At 43.1% G+C, this 18,960-nt stretch overlaps 1 protein-coding gene and 1 long non-coding RNA gene across 3 annotated transcripts in view; one reads left to right on the top strand and one right to left on the bottom strand.

Annotated features, from left to right (window-relative positions):
* The window catches only part of SLC14A2 (solute carrier family 14 member 2), a 414,760-nt gene that overhangs the window by 81,461 nt on the left and 314,339 nt on the right, over positions 1-18,960 (top strand). The gene's annotated exons all lie outside the window — the stretch shown is intronic.
* LOC309847832 overlaps positions 1-18,960 on the bottom strand; it is a 64,374-nt gene that overhangs the window by 11,904 nt on the left and 33,510 nt on the right. Inside the window, exon 3 of one of the 2 annotated variants that reach the window (XR_014302660.1) lies at positions 16,288-17,035. The exons of the other annotated variant lie outside the window; for it this stretch is intronic. This is a non-coding gene — a long non-coding RNA (uncharacterized lncRNA). Of the gene's footprint in view, positions 1-16,287; positions 17,036-18,960 lie in introns of those variants that run through there. 2 annotated transcript variants of the gene reach the window in all.

Below are 18,960 nucleotides of genomic sequence, written 5' to 3'. Positions count from 1 at the left end.
GCCTCCCTCTCTTCCTGTCAGGTTGCCTTGCCATCCCTTGCAGTATGATTTCATCCAGATGGCCAAATAATAACTTCATTATAAAAATAATTGCTTAAGTAACACTAATATTTATAATTTATACTCAGAATTTTCTTTCCCCCTGTTCTGAACATAGCAAAAACATAACACTTTAAAATGCCACCAAGGCCATCTGTTGTTTCCTATCAGTTCTTGACGTCAGAGTGGCTCAGTTATTTTAGGGTTTCCATAACTGTGATCATACAAGGAGGCATTTCAGAGAGTATTAGGACCACTGAACAAGGGACTCAGACTTGCAAGAGACCCAGGGGTCATCTATATATTCCTTCCATGTTCTCCCGAACATGGAACTTAAGTAGAATTCTAGTGGTTGAGAGATTTATTAGGAAGATCTCCCTCTTTCTAAATGCCAGAGTATTTCTCCTCCCTGAAGCATTTGCTCACATGTCTAGGTTCTGGCCTCTGGACCTACATAGAGTAAGATGTCTGACATGAGTAGATGTTCAAAAATTTTTAAAGCTGTGATCATGTCTTTCTGGAAGCTTCCTTATTCTATAGAGAGCTTTCTCAATTCCTTCAAATGGCTCTCATGTGATTTGGTGTTGATCATGCTCACTTTCCCTATCTTTTTCTTCCCATTAGACTCCAGGAATCCTCTTAACATGGGTGACCTCTGACCTCCCAGAAACACTCTTAAGAGTTATTTCATGTAATCTTCACAACCACTCTTCAAATTGAAAGGACCGTGGGGTTCCCACTGTACAGATGAGGAGATTGATTGCAAGGTCAACAAAATGATGTGTTCACCAGCAATCCCTGACTTCTCTATAGTCCAGTGAAGAGTCACAACCTGTCCACTCTCTTTTCTCTATAGCCCAGTGTTTCCTCATGGTAGAGTACCTTGTAATAGATGTGCTCAGAGCAATTTTTTCTTTCTTTTTTCTCACTTTAAATAAAATACCTCAGAAATACCAAAAGAGGATAATTAGTAACTTAATTAACACCCTTGTAGCCACTACCCAACTTAGGAAATAAAACATTACAGATAATAACTTATATACCCTTCTATATTGACCCCCATCTCATATCCCTACTTTTAAATCCAGAAGCAACCATTATTCTAAATGTCATGTGTATCATTCTCCATATATATATATATATATATATATATCCCTACACAATACCTAGTATAATTTCATGTTTTATTAAACTTCATATATATGCTATTCATAATGTACATATCTCAATTTTTTCTTTCATTTAACAGTTTGGTTTTGAGACTCATTCATATTGATACATGTGACTAGAGCTTGTGTTTTTCTTTGTTCTATAATAATATTCCTTTTAATGTGTATGCTATTTGTTTACTCTTTCTACTTTTGATGAGCATTTTAGGTTCTTTCCCATCTTTCCATTGCAACAGTGCTTCAACAAACATGGTGCTTGGCTTCCTGAGCCCAAGTTTCTCTAGAAATGGAAATACTAGGTCATAGAATGCATGCATGTAGAATATTTGCAGCTTTACCAGTTGTTACCACACTGCCCCCCAAAGTGGCATCTTATGCTCACTAGCAGTGTACAAAGGACCCCATGGTGCTACCTCTTTAATCAACACTTACTAGTATCATACTTTGTCAGCCTGATAGGTATGACTATCATTGTTTTGAGAAAAATAGATATTATTGTTTCTAATTTATGTTAGAGTGCAAAACACTAAACTTTATTTGCGTAAACTGGCCTGACCAAGCCACACAGTCTGAACTAGAATGCAAGCTCCTTAGCAGGAGTAGAATTTGCTTGCTGTTGTTAGCCATTAGTCAATATTGCCTAGGCACTAGTGTATTTAAAAAAAAAAAAAAAAAAAAGGCTATCCTAGGTGCCATGAAACTTCCATAGGAAATACATTTGCATTTGTATTTGTTAATGCTGATGGAGGCAATGTGCAGGTAAATAGGTTTATAATTTGGACTCATGCTACTTTTGGGTATATAACTGAAGTGTGCACTGTGCCAGTCTATATAACAGCAAGTTGTGTGATCATTTGGTTCTGTGGAAGTGGACACGCTCCATACTCTCAGGTGATCTGCCATTAAATGGTGGAGCTAATGAAGGCCACAGGCAGTAGCCCAAATGAAAGGCAAAGAGTATTGCTGGGACGAAATTCATAGAAATAGAAAATCAACATTACTTTGCAAATGTGCTCTGAGAGATGTGCCCTGCTTACTTTGAGATGACAAGAAGGCACAGACAATCTGGGACATGAAGACCTGCTAGCCAGGGAAGGTCAGGCAGATATTGAAAGCCTGGCATCTAGCAGGGAAATGCCACTGAGCCTACTAGAGCAATTCCACTGAAGGAGCTTCTAGGCACGTAGCACAGGGAAGGTGGTGATGCTTCCCTTGGCACTGCACATTCGGCTAGGGAAGACCAGGGCAGTGAGTACTGACTAGTTCCAGAAGGTAAAGCCCACAAGCCTACAAATGAAGCCTGTACATATTTTTGCTCTGTACCTGCCAGCTTCAGGCCCTTGGGGGGAGGTACTGAGATAACGAGTATAACGCTTGACCCTTGCCTCAGATTTGTATCATCAGAGAAATGAGACAAGGAAAGCAAAAGGGCATTCTAGGCTTTTTTATATACATATATTAAAAAGTAGAAGTAAACATATGGTGAGGGTCAGTGGTGGAGAATAGTAGTATCAAAACCTAAAGTGAAGAGTCAGAACCACTGATGAGGAGCCTTGAATGCCAAGAAAAGCAACTGAATTATCATTCAGTAATACTATTAGCATACTTGAATGGCACCTGTTATATTCTAGGCATTCTAGGTCTTACATACTCTACATACTTTATCTCATGTAATTCTCTCGATTACCCCATAGGTGGGTATATTTCCATCTCTGTTTTATAGATGAGGGAACTGGACACAGAGAGGTTTAGAGACTTGTCCCAAATCTTCCAGCTACCAAGTGGTAGAGCCAGGTTTTGGACTTACGCAGTGTGGCTGGCTTCTATAGTCCTATAATCCCATTATAGGATCTGGGGGTTTCTAAGTAAAGGTTGATTAAAGCTTATAGCTTTTGAAAAATCCAAAGTGCTGGCCACATCACTGGACATTCAGATTCCATGCATCTGAAATATTGAACGACTGCCGGGATAGTTTAGATGCACGTGCACACTTGGCTGACAGTCCCTGCTGTCAGCCCATGGGAGCCGCTTGGGTTTCTGATAAGCCCAGCGACATTTCCAAAGTTCAGCACTTGAGAAAGGGAGCGTTTTAGCAAAGCAGCGTTTTAGCAGAACTGATCTGGCAGTTGTGCTTGACAGGGAACTAGGAAGGTCCAGAGAATCAAGGTTGAGAGAGCATGGCAGACTGTTGAGAAGCCAAGTCAGAAGAGAGGAGGGGCTGGGTCAGAAGGAGGAAACAAAAGCTAACTAAACCATTGATGCTGGAGACCAGCTAGGACCATGTAAAAGGAGATGTGGATGCCTTCACGTGGGGAACTTGAATAGGGAGTGACAACAGGGAGTAGCAATCCTCATGCTGCAGAGTCCACCCTAGTGGTTAGCACTTGGGCTCAGGTCCCAGTCCCTGCTCCATCACTTACAAACTGTGTGGCTGTGGACAGACAGGCTCCATAGCCTTTCCATGCCTCACTTGGTTCATGTATGAACTGGAAATAATGACAGCATCTCTCATTGGGTGATTACTGTATAAACAATGCTTAGAACAGTGGTTTGCTCACAACGTGTGTGCAGCAAATGTTCGGTCTTATTATTTTTAATGGTAGGAGATAGAAATTGGGCAGTGTGAGAGACCATAAACTAAGATTTAGAAATCTTGGTCTTTGATTCGGCAAGATCTCTGATCCTACTACAGGCTACCTTCAGACTGGGGAGAAGAAAAAAAAAAAACCTGCTTTTTCCGAAATGACAGCAGCTTCATTTTCAATGAAAATGATGCTAATTACTGGGTATTGACCCAAGATGAATTTCTCTTTGATGAACTACATACTGCTCTTCAGAAAACCTAGCCAAATCATCTCAAATACCAGGAAGTGTGGGGTAATGCAGCAAATTGGGGGAAAATGTGTATCAGAAAAAATTATTGCTACAAAAATATTTTCAGTAAGTTTGTTCCCTTCATAAATAGTGTGAATGGAATGCCTCAGCAATCAGCTGAAAGCCCGATCTTCGCTGTGGGCTAATTGCTCGTCTGGTTAGTGCAGAATTTAATTTGTGCTATTGTGCAGGCAAGGCTGAGAGCGTGAAATAAACAATGTGTGTTAATTTCACGTTTTCCAGTCTACTTAGCCAAAGAGAAAGCTTGGGCTCCTTCTCAGGCCTCACCCCACCCCCCTCCCCAGCGTCTCATCCTGGAATTTGCAGACCATGGAGGGGTGGGATATTTGCTGACTGCAGGTGTGGGGTTCTTGCTCTGAGACTAAAGTTGCAGGAAAGCCAGCTGACCTGGGCAGTGATGCTAACCAAGGATACACACAATACTCACCCCATTTCTACCCCATGCCCAGGGCTGTTGCCCAGATCTTTCTTCCATGAAACACATGGTGACCTGCTGGTGCCAGGCAACTGCATTTATACTCTCAGGCTTGTTGATGACCCTGGCCTCCTCCGTAGCTGTTTTCATCAGGGCAAAGAGAAAACTATCTAACTGGATGTATGCATACTGAATGGATTAATTTGATGAGCTAAGGGGAGTTTGCTCTGTTTAGGGCAGCAGAAGTAGCTTTATGAGGAAGTAGAAGAGATGCCCACTTTCAGTTTGGGGATTGAAGGAGGCTAAGTTGACTTCTCCCTTGCCTGCTTTCCTCCATGTTCCACTCCAGGAATCAGAGAAATCAGCACTTCTCCCTCCTTTCACGATAGCTGAAGGCCCAGAAGCCCAAAAGAAGTGCCTGGCTTAGGGTCTGAGGGGCAGTCAGTAGCTTGACAAGACCCAGAGCTCAAGGACACCATCCACTCTTGTAGTACTCTCTACTACACCATTTCTCATCAGGTCTATAAAGTGAACCCAGTTACCTTCTTTATAGGTATCTATATCTTTATCTATAGATAAATATAGGTATATTTATCTTTATGATCAGGGGCCCAGAGTCAGGCTGCTTGAGTGCAGATCCTTGCTCTAGCCAGATAACATTGCATGAGCTACTCATTCCTTTCTGTGCCTCAGTGTCCTCATTTGTAAAATGCACATAATAACAGCACACTCTTCAGAAGGTTATTATGAGTATCCACTAGTTAATTCATGTAAAGTGCTTGTACCAATGCCTGGAAAAGTCAGTATTCAGTAAACATTAACTATCAGGGTTATTATTTTAAATATTCTAAATTTCTGATGCATTTTTATTGTAAGATTGTGTGTATGCCTGTGTGTGTGAGAGAGAGAGAGAGAGAACTCAGATAGTCATATCCTCTCAGAATGAAGGACTGTTATTCCCTTGCCTTCATTTTCCATCTGTCCTGCTTTTATTATTAAAAATCTAAGAGGGGAATCACAGTATCTGGGAATGTCTTAGGGCCTTTTTTTAATTGAGAGAAGAGCTAAAGAACTGAATTGATGAATGAATTGCATCATTGATGCAAACCCTTGTTTGTCTCTGTCTTCCCAGTGATGGTACAGGTCCAGTACACAGTACATCTTGAATGTGTGCTGAGCCACCACAGTCCAATGGGAGAGGCAAAACGTAGCTACATGTTTAAGCCTGCAGAGGACAAAAACAAAGTGGGGGAAAAAATCTCTTCCCTTCAGGCCTTCCTTGATCATGGAGATGACTGGTATTTCTTTCCAGGAAAAAGCAATATCAGTCTTATTTTAACCCATTAAAGCATAGGTTAGAGCCACCTTACCCTAGTCTAAGAGGTATATGCTTTTGGAGGGGCCTCCGTAGGTATTATATCAAGGCCCTGTATTGAACTGGATACTATACCAAATACTGAAAATGCAAAGATTGTCCCTGTCCTTCGGGAGACCATAATCCGGGTAAGTAGGGATCTTAACTCTACACTGCAACTTGACATTGACACAGCATCTTGCTATTTGTAAAGCACTGTGCTAAACATTCCTATACAACAGGTAAGGACAGTCAGACAATGAGGGATTAAAGGACTTACTCAAGGTTACACAGCTGAAATGTAACTTCAAGTCTCTGGACTTGAGATCCACTCCTCTCTCCCCTACATACATGGACTTCTCCATGGCATAAGGGCTGTTTGGCCTGACAGCCTTGTTCTGCTAACTATTGGGGATGGCAAAGGAAAAGCACTCGTGATAGTACCAGGTGGGGCTGTGTAACCTGAAGATAAAGAAGAAGCATGTTTCCACAATGCTACAATTATGAACTGGAGATCTAGGGGAAATTAATATTCTCTGTAAGGTGGCCATAGTTATGGAGCACCTACTGCATGCAAGACACTGGGCTGGAATTATGATAGGAGAGAGTGGAGGGTTGACACAGAGATGAGTAAGAGGCCGTCCCTGTTCTCTGGTGGATCACAAACTCCAGAGAAGATAAAATGAGCATCCCTAGAAGGAAATTTGATTTTAGCTTGTGGAAACTGTTACCCAGTTGTATAGGCTGGATGGGCTTGGAATTTGAGAGACGGTGAGAGCCTATAAATGCTGGGCTGGATGTAAGTTGCAAAAAGAGTCTGAGGTAAGAGATGACCCCAGGAAGTGCATCACTGGCTGCCTGACAGTGAGGGGAACAGTATCTTGCTTGCTTCAGGGTGGAGTAATCGGGGAAAGCTTCCAGAAGCAGGGGAACCTACAGGAGCCTCAGGGAGGAAGCATTTGAATACTGGAGGAGTGGGACAAGGGATCCAGACAGAAGGAGTGTCAAGATCAAAAGCACCAGAAAAGGTAGGAAAGCATCTCGTCTGTCTCCAGTCATAGTTTAATTGGAAAGATCATTTGGCTTTGATGGCAGAGAGTCTTTGACAGAGATGAAGAAGATGGTTGTTGAGTGCTTCACGCAGCAGAAGGAGTAGGGAGAAGTGAAGGAGAGTTTAAGATGAATACATAGCCAGGTGACTTTTTCCCATGATTCCCCTTGTCCAGCCAGAATTCACAGGTTAAACAGTAAACCTTATTGGACAGATAGATAAGAGATTGGAAATGGCCCTGGCTTGACAGGAACTGAGAAGTCCTTTCCCTAACCATATCTTCTTAGCTCGGAACCATCCAGGGCCCATACATGGCTGCTCCCAGCTTAGGGCTCAAAGGCTCCCTGAAAGCTGACGTGTTGGCAATAAGAAGGCAAGAGTTAATGAGGCTGTAACCCATAAGACCTTCACAATCTTCAGGCATGGTTTGAGGATTTCTCCTCTTTAGCGTTCCCTTGAAGTTCATTCACAACTGATTTCATCTAGGTACAAATATGTAGAGGAAAAAGGTAAGAGATGGAAATGGGACAAGGTGGCACCAGTGTTTCCAGGAACCCTATTCCATCATCCTTCTGAAGGATCACTTGCTCTGTTAGAATGCAGCCTTCCCCAGTGGAGAACCAGCATTCACTGCCATCCACCCCTCCTATGGTTGAGACTGTACACCTTTCCTTGGTGCCTGCTTTCTGGGAGTAGACTCCTCTAGGAGAACTAGGGCGTCTACCTTCAGAGACCCTTCAAGGAGCCGGAACCCCCTCCCCACCTCACAGCATTTCTACCTCTGCCCTGGCTTGGGAGCTGTAGTGGCACAAAACGAGAACCAGAGGAGAAGGGCGCTGACACAGAGGACATGAGGGAACTCCAGGCAGGTGTTCCGACCTCACGATTTTCAGCAGGCTGATGTGGGCTCTGTCTCCTAGTTTCCATCCTGAGAAAGCCCAAGGAAGAGCTGCCTAATGTGTCAGCCCCAAAAGACCCTTAGGCATAGAGTAAATGACAAGCCCCAGGAGGCTGCCTGCTGCCACAGTCCCACGGTGGACAGGCAGAGGGAAGGGAAGGTCAGAGGAAGAGGGATGCTGATGGCAAATAATCCAGCAGGGAAGGGCCTGGACTGGCCTAAGCTGCACAGCTAGTCATTTCACCGAATGTGTCAGCCCCTGGTATTTGAAATCTTCTAACATGTGCAAGTGGGTCGGTGGTGGTGTTGCAAAGAAAGTGGTGGCTTGAGTGCTTCACAGGACCCTGTGCGAAGTCTTCTTTCCCTTTGGGGTGTCTAGAGCTGAGAAAACCTGAATTCTAAATCCTCCGTGAGGCTTGGACCTCCCTGAACCTTTGAACATCTCCAAGTGTGAGAATTCTAGGGTGAGGAGCCAAGAAGAATACAGCAATACTCTAGGTGCTCTGCCCCATGAGGTTACCCATTGACGTGTGTGACCTGAATGACTCAGTCCTGTGCCATGCTCCCAAGGGCAGGGGTGCCTTCCCTTCACCTTCAACTCACAAACCTTTCCAGTCCTTCCAGAACCAGTTCAAGGTTCTACTCCATGCAGGTAGCACCAAATTGTTGTTTTCAACACCAATCCATGTGGTTTCCCAAAGGCTAGCTAGTGAAAGCTCCGATTTGAAGAAAGCCCACTCTATAGGTCCTGTGTTAGTCATGGCTTCCTCGTTTATGTTCACAGCAAAACTATGAAGTGAAGCATTTTGTTTCTTGGTGGGAGAACAGAGACTCAGAGAAGCTAAGGTTTCTCACCCTGGGTCCAGTTGATTCCAAAGCCGGGGCTCTGAACCACTGTGTTCTACATGATTGTCCAGCCCTGCCAATGTGCTCTATTGTTTTGGTGTTAAAGCCATTATGGCTCAAACTGAACTTGCTAGGCTCTGTGGAAATGTAAAGTACTATGAGCTACACATTCCCTCCTGCTCAGGAAACTTGAACTCTGGGTACACAGATAATGTATATAAATAGATGGTTGACACAGAGGACCCACATTACATCATGTCAACTGGTGCTTAGTGGGCATCTAGTGTGCACCACCAGGCATGGAGCTGAGCTCCTGAGGATCTCAAGAGAGAACCGTCTCTGCTCCATTGATGCTTACAGTCCACTGTGGAAGCAAATAAGTTTGCAAATGGCTGTATAATTTACAATGTAAAATGTTAGGGAGAGAAAGATCTGTAAGCTATGAGAGATAAGAGCCAGGGGACCTTTTTTAGATGTGAAGACCAGAGAAAGCCTACCTCCTGAAGTGTTATTTTAGCTGAGATTTGGAAGATGAGCAAGAGCTGGAAAAATGCAAAGAGGTTGGGATCTGGGAAGGGGTCATTTCTGGCCATAGCCTGAGGCAGAAAGAAACATGGAACTTTAAAGAAACACATCTAACCAAGGCAGCCAGCTGTGTGCCTCCAGCTTTCGCCATCCTTTTTGGTTTGCTTCAGCCCTCAGGCCCTACGTCCTGAATGCCCTGAGCTTAGCAGATGCCTCCCTTTCTGTCAGTACCCCCGGCCTCTTATTATGACATTATACACAGCTTCATTCTGAGCTTGGCTTCTTGCTTTGTCCTTTTTCTCCTTTTGATCATGGCAGGAGCTTCTGGACCACTTGGACAGTTGGGCTCATGGCTCGTCTCCCTAAACAGGGGGCCACTGGGCTATCAAAGCCCAACCTGGAGAGCTCTGCTTTCTTTTGTATCTCCCCCTCCCCAGCCTCCGTGGGAGCTAGGACCTGGGAAGACTGTAAATTGTATACATTATTTCCTTTTTGATTAGGTGAATAAATAACTTGATTGAGACGCGCCTCTTTGGAGGGGGATGCTGGCAGGCTTCCAGGAGTGGGAGGCAGCTGGCTCTGAGCACAGAGGAGGTAGCAACAAAGACTGGAGGGATAGACACATCGTGGGCAGGCTTGGGATCCTGCCTGGTCTTGGAGAGAACTGGCCAGAAATGTTTAAGGAAAGCAGTTTGCACCCTCTCTTCCTGAGAGGGAAGGTTCGGGTTTGGGATGCCTTCGCAAACACTGGGCCATCTGTCCCAGCCCACTGCTCTCTGGAGGGATAGGCTCAGCTGGGAGGAGTGGGCACAGGTTACGGGGCTGCTGACAACTGTGCTACCCAAGCGAGTTGGACCATGGGAAAATTCCCTACAGATGAGAGGTATAGTTTTTAAGAAAGGCCTTTAGACCCTGGGCAGTGTCTCCATTGTGCAGGGCAAAGAGATGTTGGTGCATGGAATATACTCACTGGCCTTTGATCCATGCTCCTCTTCATTGCTCCAAATTTAAAGTATGGAACTAAACTGGGATTCCTCTTCCTTCCACAACTCAAGAGATACCATTGGCTACCTGCATAGCCTCCCAAAGTGGCCCTGCCCCATCTTAGAACTTTGACAAGCTCTGGTGCTAACCACCCAAGATGCCCTGTAGCAAGGGGCAGTTTCAACATGGGGAGAAACAGCATGTCAGACTCTAAGTGATTCAGGTATAAGTCCTACCCCAAATGCTAGCTGTGATATTCACTACTCTATGACAGGGGAGAAGCCAGCTCTGAGTGTAGATACTAAGTTTTAAGCATCTAAAACAGGCCTTTTGGTACAAAATTGGGTTTCCTTGCTGGTTACTGATCTACTGCTAAGAGCTATTCCTTGGAGTTAAGTCATTCCTTGGAGTTAAGTGCTTTCAAAAATCCCCTGTTAAAACATCTCTGAGATGGAAAGCACATTGACCCAGTAGTAGTCATTAACACCTGACTTGGTTAGAGAATAATCGATGACTACCCTTTCAGGCCCAAGGAAATAGATGAGGACATAAAGCAATTTGCTACCATTGATGGAGCCCATTACAGGCCTAGAAGAACACTGGGTCTTTCATATATATCTTCTCATTTAGTCCTTAGGATCTGAACCCAAGTTTGTGTGGTGACCACCACTTTAACCTTTCCACTATTCCAACTGCCTTATCTGAAGGGTTGTAGGGGAAATGAGATTGTTTTGAGGAAACACTAGCCTCTGAGAGGGCTTCTCTGAATATCCAGGTACCTAAGGTGGAAGGAAGGGCACCACAAGCCGGTAATGCCCCAGTTTGGCCCTGTTCATGCAGTCATGCCTTACATTGTGACTCCATACCTTATGCTCCTGGTACCTGGGTAGATCCTCCCCAGGCTGTGGGTATCACTCAATATCAGTCCACATACTTCCTTGCCAGGTCTCCTGGAGTTTCAGGAAAGGCCAGATGCACAGCCCGATGTTGAGCCACACTTGAGTCCATCAGGATGAGGAAGAGGTCAAGGGAATTGGAGAACCTGAATCTGAGTTTCATTGTGTGGATGGTGCATTGCTATCTCTGCATACATTCCTCACTCACGGCAGGGCAGTCCCAAGCTAACTTCCATGTGGGAGAAGACCTCTCACTCATCTGACTGTACCCACCTTTGCCCCTGACCCCCAGTCTCTCCATATCTTCTAATTCCTCTTCATGACTCCATTCATGTCCTTGCACATGGGAAATTCCTTTCCATGCTTTGTGGTTCAGCTCAAAGATGGTCTTCTTGATGATCATAGACCTGTAGCTCCCTCTTCTGTGTTGCCTTAGCACCCCACTCCTGTGATGGAGTTTATCACACTGGTATGCAGATCCATATTCCCTTCTAGACAGGAAACCTCCTGAAGACAGTGTCTGTTATCTACCTAGTACTTAGCATAGTGTCTGACACATAACAGTTCTTATGGGAGAACCTCCCTGACATCTCCGTCACTTCCCAGTCGTGGTTGGCTATGCAGTCCCGTATCCCCACATTACCCTGCTCACACATGGAGCATGATAAGGACCCTATTTGTGTGTACTATCTGTAGGCCATAGTATTAGGAAAATTATACCCATGACCATCTTGTCCATCAACCAATCAGTAATGCCTGGCATATGTCTGACTAGGATCTACTCAATAAATACATATTGAGTAAATGGATGAGTCGCTCTGGACTCCTGAAAACCAGTTCGGTTGTAGACTTTGCCTGAGTCAGACACCTAATCCTGGTAAACACCTTGATCTCTTAGTCCAGATGCCCTGGGAGGCACACTTGATCTGCAATTGCCAAGGGTCCCAACCTCATCAAACTGTGCTTAACTCAATCACTGTGCTGGGGGTAGTAGTTGTAGTTGAATAACTTCAGTGGAATATGTAATTTTTTCCCAGAAATTCTGGGTTTTCACCTTTGGTCTAGTACAAACAGAACATCAGCAATTAATGGGCTCTTACCTTTTACATACAAGGAGAGAAAATAAAAATACTTTATCCTGTGGTAGGTTTGATATTCTGCAAAGCTGGGAAATGAGATGTCTTAGAAAACCTTTCTTCCCAAGAGTTAAGAAATCAGATTCTGCTATTAAATTGCTATGAGACCTCAGGCAAATTCACCCAACTGGCCTAGTTTCCTAGTTTCAAGTGCTACTTCTGTGATCCACCCCCCGTTTTTTTTTCTAGTCTAGTTTTTGCTATACTATCTTTCCAGTCGTTTAGTTATTGTTGTGAAAATACTAAAGATTGCTTCCCTAAGTCCAGCCTTTTAAGCATATGTGAAACTTATTTATGTGCTTGCTTTATCTCTTATTTCCTTGACCTGTGAGGTAGGTGGGATAGTTTGGTCTAGATGATTTCTACTCTTTGTTATTGTTTTCAGTTTCTAAGAGGTTTGAGGTTTTTGTGTGTGTGTGTGTGTGTGTGTGTGTTTTATTTTGTTTTGCTTTTTAAGATTTCATGTATTTATTTGGCAGAGAAAGACAGATAGAAAGAGAATATAAGCAGGGGGAGTCAAGAGGGAGAAGCAGGCTCCCCTCTAAGTAGGAAGCCCAATGTGGGGCCTGATCCCAGAACACTGGGATCATGACCTGAGCCAAAAGCTGCCACTTAATGACTGAGGCACCCAGGCGCCCCTTAGAGGTTTGAGTTTAAAGATTTGTACCTTTGGCCCTTGTACAGGATCCCTTCCCCAAAATCGGGCCAAGAATTCCCAGGTACCCTTGAGTCACAGAACACAAACTCATTCACATGGGATCGTAAGAAAGAAAACCCAAAGTGGCTTATTCTCCAAAGACATGACAAACCTGGTGGAGAAATTTTCCATAGTCACCATGGTTTGTGTTTTTTGGAAAGAGTGTCTTCCTACTTCCTTGTCAATCACAAACCAGCGCTGCTGATCTCTGGCCGTGCATCAGGCTTACCCTCATTTGTAGTCCAGTGATTCTGGCACTGGATCTTTTGAGTCTGGCAGGAGGGATCTAGACTTTCACCTGAGTTTTCAGTCAAGGACACAGCCATGTCACCTTAATTACCATCATCAGGTAGGGAAGGTTAGTTGGTTATACTAGTTTTGAAATTCAAAGCTTAGAGAGATGTCATGGCTGGTCCAAGCAACCACCAAAATTTAATGGCTAGGGCATAAGGCTATACCTCCTCCCCCATTCACTAACAGTGAATGGCAGGGCGGTGGGTAATAGCCTTCTCATTCAAAGATGCCTTTTGAACTTTGACCTCAGCAGCATCTGCATGAATGTTGCATCATCAATATTCATGGGCTTGCACATGTGGAAACCATATGATTTCCTATGGAAAGAATTCTGGGTAAGGAGACAGTGAATCGGAGTTCTAGTTGCAGCCCTAATTAAAGAGTTGCTTCCACGTTCTGCATCTCACTTTCCTTATCTTACATAAAAGAATTATCCAGAGAAGTCATTCTCACTGTTTTGTTTGAGGACCAATGGCATCCACATCATCTGGATGTACATCTGGAAAGCCAGATCCCTAGGCTTCCCCAAGACCTACTGAATCAGAGTATTAAGAATGGACATGAAACCCAGCACTTGAAACCAACTTATGTGGTAAGAACGTGAAGCCTACTAAGGCTTAACAACCCCAGGACCGGATGAGCTCTGAGTTTCCATCATAAGGTATTGTCTTGTGATTTTATGAATATAATTATTGCAAGGTCCACAAGGAACACACTACATTTTTAGCCTCCTTGTTTTTTATCCCCTACCCATGTGTGCCAGTTTTGTGTAGAAAATAGATGCATTTGAAAAAACTAGTACATTCTGGGGGGCACTGTCGTTGCAGACTCATCTTGAGAATCCCTCCAGGCTGTTCTGGAGCATGTTCTTAATGGTGGGCTGAGAAAGGAAGAAAGCCTGCTCTCTGTTCTGAGGGAGAAAGAGAGTCCCTATAAACAGCAGTCCCAGAATTATCCTCCAGCTCCCTCACTATTATAAAGAAAAGCTGACACAGCAGAGTCCAGGGGATGCTGAGTGTCTGCAGAGCACTAATCACTAAGCTAGGCAGGCTAAATGCAAGAAGAACATTTTCACAAACAACACCTGTACCGAGCAGTCATCCTCTATTTTTAGAGCTGCTGCAGAGAGCAAAGGGACATTTGGAGAGACTCCCAAAGGGCACCAGGCAGCAGGAAGGTGGAGAGATTTCAGCATCTTCTCTCTGACTGATTCTATAATGCCCTATCAATTGAGTCATTGAAAACTTAGCCAGTCTGACTTTTTTGCTTTGTGTTGGTTTGTTTTGTGGTTGAGGATGAGGAGCAGACATGGTGGGAGAGAAACAAGATGAGATAAGGAGTGTCATTCTGATCTATGTGTGATGTTTTTGATGGAAGAACACATATTTAAAATTAAGTTTAGATGATTTTGATTTAAAAAAAAAAAAAAGAAAAAGAACAGTCTGTTCTCCAGGACTTACTCTGGAACAGCTCAAGGTAGGAATGAGTGGGAAATATTTTTATCGTATTAATTTTATCTAGCTTCAAAAAGGTCCTCCTTGTTGGGATTGTCACACCTTACATTCATAGATGAGACAAATGATCTAATTTCGTGCTAGATACATGTTAGTTAGGTTAGGTTGGTTAGAACCTAGAGCTTAGAGATTCTAGCCATTTGGAAAGACTATCAATTCAGAACATCAGCTCTTATTTCCAACTAAGGAATAATAGTGTACACTAATTGAGGGCTTAAACATTTCTAAGGGCTGGCCTATCAACAATTGGCTAAAAATATCAGTCGACACAGAAAGATAGAATAGGACTTCGATGGGCGCCTGGGTGGCTCAGTGGGTTAAGCCGCTGCCTTCGGCTCAGGTCATGATCTCAGGGTCCTGGGATCGAGTCCCGCATCGGGATCTCTGCTTAGCAGGGAGCCTGCTTCCCTCTCTCTCTCTCTGCCTGCCTATCTGTCTACTGTGAACTCTCTTTGTCAAATAAATAAATAAAATCTTTAAAAAAAAAAAAAAAAAAAAAAAAAAAGAATAGGACTTCGGTAATACACTCTGACATGGAATTTCCCGTCCAGGTGAATACAACCAGTCTGATAGATGTTACGTATTTGTTTGATCTTTCAGGTAGGATTCATAACATTTCAGGTCAGAAAATGTCATTTTCTGATTAACCTCTTTCTCTTTTCCCACTTGTAATTAGGGAAGTCTCCTCTTTCTCTTTCAGCCTTTCAAGGAACATTGGGTTGAACTAGAATGGGATATGTGGTCCAGTCTTCTCCTATCATGGATGAACAGATGTGTCTTGTTTACTTCTCAAGATCACACAAGTATTTTTTTGCAGGACTAGCTTGGAACCCTGACTTCCAGTTTAGGGCTTTTTCTACTATATCAGAGAACCTGAAGCTCGTGGACTTGAAGCAAAACTTAAAAATCGTTCAGCATAACCAGTTATCCCCAATACTTGAACCGATAAATTGGAGATCACACACACTTATTTTTAGTAATTCTTTTGAAACACAAAATTAGACAAAAGGGATGAATGCCAAGTTGAGTCAATTTTCTTTTGATCTTGCTTAACATAAATATAGAAAAAACAAATAAAAACACCACCTGGCTGCATCTTAATGCAGAGTGGTCTTGAGGTGTGTAATTCAGAACTTGTGGACCTCACAAGACTATTTTTATGGAGTAAACAAATTGTGATGGCAACCAAGCTGTGATTTTTTGCATAAATACTGTATATGTTCCTTAATGCCTTCTAGCTAATGCAAACACTTTGAGACTGTTGGAACAATAACCTTAGTGAACTGATTGTTAACAGAACTACAAAGTAACAAATTTCGCTATTTTGTGATGTCCACTCAATTTCCTGGTGACTTCGTCCTGTTCTTTAGGTCAAGCCTCTCCCCTCGAAACCACCCCTTGTGTTAGAGCCTTGCTGTCAGCCAGCTGCATTCCCCCTTAAAAGTATTTACGCATAGAGATGTAATAAGTTTGAGAATGCCAAAGGGAAGAAGAGAGGTGTTCTAGTCCATTTGGGCTGCTGTAACAAAACAAACTGGATGGCTTGCAAATGATAAATTTATTTCTCGCAGTTCTGGAAGCTGGGAAATCCAGGATCATGGAGGCACTGGCAGGTAGAGTATCTGGAGAAAGCCTGCTCCCTGGTTCATAGATAGCTGTCTTTTACTATGCCCTCACTAGGTGAAAGGAACTCTCTGAGGTCTGTTCTATAAAGGGACTGCTTCCATTCACATGGGCTCCACCTTCAAGATCATTTCCCAAAGACCCCACCTCTTAATACCCTCACAGGGAATCAGGTTTTAACATAAGAATTTAGAGAGCTATTTTCAGTCGATAGCCAGAAATAGAGTTTCAAGAAGTATAAGTTCCTAAATCTAACCATATGCTTCTCTTTCCTTCTTGTGATCGTGTTTGCTTCCATCATGGGCTTTTCCAAATTCTGCTTTGTATTAGACTGAACCTTAGAAAATTGTCATTTTTGTAGGTCAAAGCAGTCAGATATCAGCAATTTAATAAGATTCAAGCTAATGTCATTGAGTTAGTGTGTTCTGAGGACTGGAGATGCCACCATAGCATCCAGATACTTCATTCTTCAGAGTGATGTTGCTCTGTAGCCACTCAAATAAATTAAGGTTCTCTTCTCCATGAACTTGTTTGCCAAGACAAGTTCCAAACACCAGGATGTAGCCTGACCTCCCCTTTTCACCTCATGGATTCTTGGGCTCTTGCACTAATAGACACTGGAAAATATAGGTAGGGTTTTTTCCCGTTTTCACTGTTGTTCTCAGGGATATGTTCAGCACTCTGTATAAAACGCATGCTCTGGAGATTTCAAGTTTAATGGCAATGGGAAGGAGGCAAAAAGAGAAAATGTGAAAGAGAAATTATAATTTGAAAACACAGAAAAGCAATGTAAGCACATGTGGGGGTAGTGGGGCATAAGCCCATCACTCAAAAGGGAGTGAGCTTCTTGGAAGTGGGTATTGACTTTTTGATACCATACATCACTAAGAACACAATAGCTGTTCAACAGGTATCCACTGAATCAAAGTAAACACTTTGTTTAAGATCTTCAGTAATAAAAGCCAATAATGGTGGAAGCAAGATGTCCCTTCCCCAGGCATTTTTCAAACCTCAGTATGGAGGCAGCCACTGCTTACATGTACTTACAATGCCAGATTTGATCCAAGTTCTTTCCAATCTTTTTACTCTTCTCTGCACCCAGGCAATGTCCAGCAGTTATTTTAAGCAAGATTCATATATCTAAGTCCTCTTTTATTCTTCCCCCAAAGAACTCCAAAAGCTAAGAAAGCAAGAAGTCAGGAAAGGAAAAAACAGCCAAGGGAAGGAAGGAAGGAAGGAAGGAAGGAAGAAAAGGAAAGGAGGGAAGAGAAGAGAAAAAAGAAGGAGGAGGAGAAGGAGGAGAAAAAGAAGCAGCAGAAGCAGCCATCAGGAAAGTTGAGCCCTTTGAACTCCATCCTAGCTTCACACTGTCATGGTATGCTCTTTGTAGGACATAGGCCAGCTTCCCCTACCCCCACCCATACCGTACTGTTACCCTACCCCAAGAAACTCCAGCAAGTCTTGGAACAAAGGCTGGCAACAAGTCTTTGTCTGGGCTAGGAATAGGATGCAGTTAGGGAAGGTTTTGAAATTTGTTTTTAAATGTTACGAATATTCTGTCTCCTGACTCTCACCTCCATTCATTCCCTGTCCAGCCATCCCCTTGTCTCCTTCTTACAGGGTCTTCACAAAGTAAAGCATGACCTTTAGATTGAGACATTCTGTGTTGCAATACGTTGGAATAGGTTTCAACACAGTAACTTGAGATCTATTTACTAAACCGTTTGGCACATTCAGCACGTCCTGGGGGAATTGTTGGCGGGACCCGCAGTCCGTTTTTCACTCTTCCCTGATGCATTACCAGACATAAGGTCATCCCAGTCTAGCAGAGATGGGTGCTACACAGGGCTCATTACCTCGCAGCAAGCCAACCAGATGAGGCTGTGGGATGTTTTCTCTTCATCATTCAAGCTTGAAAGGAAACTGTCAGCCTCCACTTGCTCTTAAAACAATGAAAATTTAGGTGACAGCACTCTCATTAGCTCAATGGAAATGAAAGTTTCTAGGCTAAGAAACTTTGTGGCATACTAACAAACTCTACCTTAAGGGTCATTCTAGAAGCCAGGACACAAGGACAGCTATCAGCTTCTAGGGATAGTGTGGTGACAATAAAACAACACACATCTCTTTAGTAAGACCAGAAATCTTCAGGAGACACAGCATCTGAGCTGAGAAAAATGGGTAGATTTTAGATAGATCCATGTTTTCCATGGCTTACCTTTACTAGGAAATGGGCATATATCTGGGGCTATCCTGTTTCGACTTACGTGCATTCACATTATCAGAAAACAAGCAGGAATATTATTATTTTGGGAAATGCTCTCCCTAGGAAAAACTCAAGCAAAAGTGCCAAGTGTAGATCCTATTCCCTAGACTTATCATTGCAGAATTTCTAATCTAAGAGGGTTTGGTCATATTTGATGAACCACTTGAATAATACACAAAATTATGGGAACCCTAATAATTGCTTACATTTGTATAGTACCATATTCTAGGACATTCATATGCATTATTTTCTCATATGATCTTTGTAAAAACTACGTTTGATGGTTTTTAGTAGGTATTTAGTCTTTGTTTTTATAAAATCTTAGGAATATTAGAACTGCAAGTGACCTTCGCTATAA

This window comes from Mustela nivalis (assembly GCF_964662115.1).
Source record: "Mustela nivalis genome assembly, chromosome: 14".
Taxonomy (NCBI): domain Eukaryota; kingdom Metazoa; phylum Chordata; class Mammalia; order Carnivora; family Mustelidae; genus Mustela; species Mustela nivalis.
Note: the sequence above shows the minus strand (reverse complement) of the source record. Positions and strands in the feature narration are given on the sequence as shown.